We start from the raw sequence: 5,524 nt of genomic DNA, 5'->3' as shown, positions 1-5,524 counted from the left end.
AGCTGAAAGCTTTCCAAATTGAGTCACTGCATAAGAATCAAAAGTGACATCAAATATGAGCTCTTCATGCTTGCTTTTGTCTTCCGTTTTTCAACTTTTGGATCTACTGGTTTACTGGGTAGAAGGTTTCTTTCTAACTTATAAAGACTCACACTCCAATTAATAGACTTAACACTAGATGTATAGCAATTTAGTGCATATTTATGATGAGCAATTGATCTTAAAATTGTTTTTTTTCTTAAATTTCCTTATGTCTAATGAGAAAATTAATGGTATGTATAGTCTTTTTTTCCTCTATTATCATTTTATTTTTTTTCTGTTGTCTTTTTATTTCTTTTTCTAAATCAATGCAAATGTAACTAAGAAATGATGAATATGCAACTGTGATGATATTAAGAATTACTGATTGTATATGTAGAATGGAATGATATCTAAATGTTTTGTTTGTTAATTTTTTTTAATTAATAAAAAAAGTTTTAAAAAAACCATAATGTAGCACAGTGCTTCTCTTCCTGTTGTGGTTTTGCAGAGGAATGGCCTACACAAGCTACCATTCTCTTTTGCTCAAAAACAGAACAAAGAAACCTAAACAAAAGGGTAAACTTTATTTGGAGTTAGTTTTTGGTGGGTGATATTAAGGCCCTTCAAGCAGAATTCAGGAGCCCCTGGGTGGCTGGCTGCCTGCTGCTCAGGACTGAGCTGTGCCAGGCACTCAGTCCACATCCTCCAGAAGTCGGTATTTGGTGAACGACATTAGCCAGACATTTGGAACAAGAATCTTTATGTTTAATCGCCTCATACATTTCTCCTTCTGCTCCTATACTGAATATTATAGGCAGATTGGTATTGTTTGGGCCAAGAACAATTAGGTGATTACTTTCAATTAGGTCACACAGATAATCGAAAGTCTGAACAGCTTTCCTTGATCTTCATGCAGGGGGAACCAAGATAACCAGTGTGGTAGGACTTCTTCAACATTTACACAGTCAGGCTTGAATTTCATAATCTTTCCTATTACTGAAAAGCAGTCCTCTGTAGCTATGACATTTTCTTTGGCCTTAGAACCTGCAGACCGAATAACTCTTACCAGCAGTAGAAGTGCTTCTGTACAAAAAGGACAACAGTTATCTCCACCATATTGTGCCACAACTCCTAGGCAATATGCAGCAGCTTGTCTGGCTTCTGGGCTGTTGTCACATATATATTGGTGCATTGGACTTCAGAAATATTCTTCATATTTAAACGAGCCTGGATTACAGTGTTCTAAAACATCAACAAAGATGCACAATCCCCATTGTCTGTCTGACCATGGTCAATGTGGACAAATTAGGTTGACAATTAATGGAAGCAGCTGTTCAAAGCATGGATGGTAACACTTTTTTCTTATAGCTACTGAATATTGAGTGTAAATGTCTGACATTTGGCCAGGATATAAACATCATTATTATCCTCACCTTATAGTGACTCTTCAACCTGTTCATCATAGTCTTCATCTTGTCTTTTTTAACTTGTTGCAATTCTTGATTTTTAAACTGTTCTTCAAGTTTTGTTTCAATATACCTCCCAATTCTTCAGTGTTCATTATTAGGGCATCCATCTCCCATTACTTCAATGCACTTTGCAAAAGAATGCATTATTTCTGAGGGACATCTGAACCTGGTTCTGTGCCAATGACCTTGATTAGAGCATCACACGTAAAATGCCTCATCTGTGTGAGATACTCGGGACCACGAGTTCTCGCACATTCCGGAAGAGGTATGGATTCTGCTGCTGCCACTTTAACACCATCATGGAAATAAAATTTCAATCAAGGAACCATCATTTTGACAACTTGCTCAGTATATTCCACAAAGCCTTACCTAATTCCTTAGTATAGCAAACCACCATCTGGCAAGAAGTTGACTTTTCTTCCAGTCCTTCAGTTTAAATACCAAAACTTTGCTAATTTTCAAGGTTCACAAATTCCCAACCATTATCATCACTTATATTCTCCATGTCTTGAGTATCTAAAAGAGTTACTTCAGGTTTAATTGAAGCTGTCTTCATTAAAGGCCCCATAACCACTGGAAGGTATTGCTGAAATTCTTTTTCAAGGATTTTGCACGTTCTGGTCCATGATGAGATCATGTAAGAAATCTGAGGATCATTATCTTCCATCTTACTAAGGTCTGTCTGAGTCTTCAGTAATAGTTACATCACATCTGATGCATCTTGCATGAATTTTTCTTTCCCAACAGCCAGGCCAATGAAGCTGATGCATTCAATAGTCTTTCTTCTCAGAAGTCTGAGTACCTATGAACTGCATTCTCAACAATATGCTTTAGTGATGGCATAAATAAATCATAGTACAGAACAAATTTTTGTCTACGATATCTGCAACTGATGCAATGGATGTCACAACTTGTTCCCAAACTAACCTGGTACCTTTCAGAATCAACTCTCGGAGTTTCAGTTCCATAATGGAATGCAAATATTTAACCAAATTATCTAAATATGGAATTAGTAGTGACTTGGGGTAGTCGTCACTGGAATTAATGGGTGCAGCAGCCGTATGGGCCTGCACATATTGATTGCCTTGGTCTTTTATTGTCTGCAACAGAGCTGCAATCACCTTCTCATGGAATTTCTTTTGGATGCAAAATAAATCTATAGCCATCTGTGTCATAGCATTACAGGATGCATACCTGTAATACTCTTATAGTATTCATACTCTTGGATGAGAATCCTGAAGAAAAAGCAAAACAAAATTTACTATCTCATTTAGTATCCCTTCCATTTGCTGATGGCATTCTTCACCAAAGGCAGATAAAGCCATCAATCCTGCATGCAGGTATTTCTAGCCGGGATTTTGAAGCATTTGCATAATGTGGTCTTTGATCATTGGTAGGACAAGCTTTCCACCAAGTTCACGAGCCATTTGGTCTGAATCACTTTCACCAGCAATTGCACTGCTGTCAAATCGTCATCTTATAGTTCATCAACATTTGCCCAATCCTTATCTTCTTCCAGATCAACCATTATTGCCAACATCTGAGGAACAGTCTGTGCAACAATATTCATACGTTTTTATAACATAGCAGCTGCCGTCTCAGACAGGGTCACAGTGACTTCAAGTGCAAACTGGCATTGCACATTATTGAGATTAGTGTCTCCGCATTACTTTAGACTTAGCTGTAGAGTAGCTTCTAAATGAGGATGCAAATACTTTAGAACAGTATCTGCAATCTCAATGAGAGATTTTAGGACTGAATCATCACTCTGGTAGCACGAATCATTTACAGCCTGTAAGAATCCAGATAATAAGTCTGAGAAATATTTGAACAAAGCAACATTATGCTCATTTGTAAGTATAAATGCAGTTGTCACTCTAGCAGATATTGTCCTGATCAATGGATGGTCTTGATCTTGCATGCACTGAACTAACATACATTTGATGACATCTAAGTAGTGCTACTGTTGATTCCCCCAAATTCCAGGAATCTTCCAGATAATGTGAAGGGTAGCTTCCCACAGTTCTACATTTTGAGAGCTGACTGAATCAAAAAGGAACTTCAAACTGTCAGACCGTTGGCTGTCTGCATCCTTATCTATTAAATTCCTGGCCAGCTCTGCAGCAATATCACAAGTTTTTTCCCACATACTAGATTGTGTTTCCATCTGAATGATCATTAGTAGTTCACTCTTGATGCCAGTCTGAACATCAGAAGGAAGAGCTGGACAGACTTTATCAAATGTAGAGGACAAAAGACGTCTTAGAAGGACGACAGCCATTTGTCTAGCCTCCTCAGCAGCTGTTGTATTTTTGATAGCTTGTGAGAGGAATGGCTCTTTGACTGGCCTGGGATATTCTCCTAGGTTTCCTCTGCCTGTTTCCGGACCACATTGTCGGAGCTGAGCAGGTTTCCCAGGCGCAGGTAGAACTGTTGCTGCTCCGCCGTGGCCGCAGCCATTGCGCTAGATGTGAGTGGGTGATTTACACACTTTAAGTCCATTTATGTTAGAACCATGCAAAATCTACATGAGGAGAATTTTAGACACTCCCAAAAGACACAAAACTAGTGTTTAACAAATGGGAAAGACATCTCTTGTTGGATAGGATGCCTCAACATTATAAGGATATCAGTTCTCCCTGTGATAATTTGTAAATTTAATGCAATGCCAATAAAATAGCAATAAGATTTTTTCTAAAGTTTGGCAAGTTGATATTTAAAATTCATATGGAAAAAGCCATGCAAGAATAGACAGGAAGGAAATTAACAAATAAGAGAGAGGCATTGTAACCAAGAAATCAGAATTTAAGGGATGATTTTGTATACTTAATCATTATGTAGATATTCCTTTTTGCTTTCTGGTGTACTGGAGTAGATGGGGGGAAATTCCTGAAATCCCGACACTGTACTCTTGTTAGTCGATTTGCTGCTCACAGGGGTGTGGGTTGGCAATTTTGAAGCTACTTTATGTCTGTACTAAGATCGAACAAATAAAACTGTTGTGGATAATGAGAACCAGGTTTTTCACTATCAGAGAAGTAAGCTACAAATAAGGAAAGGGGGGTAAGCTAGAAGAAGAAGTCCAAATTGTAAATGTTGAAGGAAGGAGGGAAACAGAAAAATATTATTAGACAAATACACTAATAACCATACAAGCAATAATCATCGATGGATGCTAAACTCAGGGAGCAATAGTATAATGAGAAATAGGATATTTGTGTAGTCTTGAGTATCTCCTCACAAGATATTTATTAGCTACAAAGGAAAAAACAGTAACTTTTTAGTGGAGCATCTTACCATCCTAACCAAGCAGTCGAGGCTAGCATCACCACTAATAAGACACATTGACATCCTGTACCCCGACATCAGGTGCTGAGAAGGGTGCAGTATCACTTCTGTGACAACCTTGCCGAAAACATTTAATCCCCACCTAATTATAAGAAAACACTGGACAAACCCAAAGACTGAGAAACTGTCGCAGATGTCCTTATTTGTAGCTTACTTCTCTGATAGTGAAAAACCTGGTTCTCATTATCCACAATAGTTTTATTTGTTCAATCTTAGTGCAGACATAAAGTAGCTTCAGAATTGCCAACCCACACCCCTGTGAGAAGCAAATCAACTAACTAGAGTACAGTGCTGGGATTTCAGGAATTTCCCCTCATCTACTCCAGTACACCAGAGTTAAGGAGACATGATGACTAAATGTAGTGTGAAATTCTGGATTAGGTCCCAGATGAGAAAAAGGACATTAGTGAGAAAACTGGTGAAATTCAATTAAGAACTATAATTTAATGAATAGTGTTTTATCAGTGTCAATTTCCTCTTTTTGATAACAAGAACATTTGTTTTATATTAGGTGTTAATATAAGGGGAAGCTGGGTGAATAGCATGCGGAAACTCTGTCCTATTTATACAACTTTTCTGCAGGTCTAAAATTAATTTAAAAGAAAGTTTTAAAAATCCTTCTGTATATTTGCTAGGGCCAAGATCCAAGGTCAAATATAAAGACATCCCAGGGCTCCTCGTAGGCC

The 5,524-nt window shown here is 37.8% G+C and overlaps 1 pseudogene; it reads right to left on the bottom strand.

The window, feature by feature from the left end:
* Positions 1 to 644: 644 nt before the first annotated feature.
* Positions 645 to 3,950, bottom strand: LOC143662596 (importin-5 pseudogene; annotated as a pseudogene).
* Between the last annotated feature and the right edge of the window lie 1,574 nt (positions 3,951 to 5,524).

This window comes from Tamandua tetradactyla, chromosome 18 (genome assembly GCF_023851605.1).
Source record: "Tamandua tetradactyla isolate mTamTet1 chromosome 18, mTamTet1.pri, whole genome shotgun sequence".
NCBI classification, from domain to species: domain Eukaryota; kingdom Metazoa; phylum Chordata; class Mammalia; order Pilosa; family Myrmecophagidae; genus Tamandua; species Tamandua tetradactyla.
This window is presented reverse-complemented; position numbering and strand designations above follow the sequence as displayed.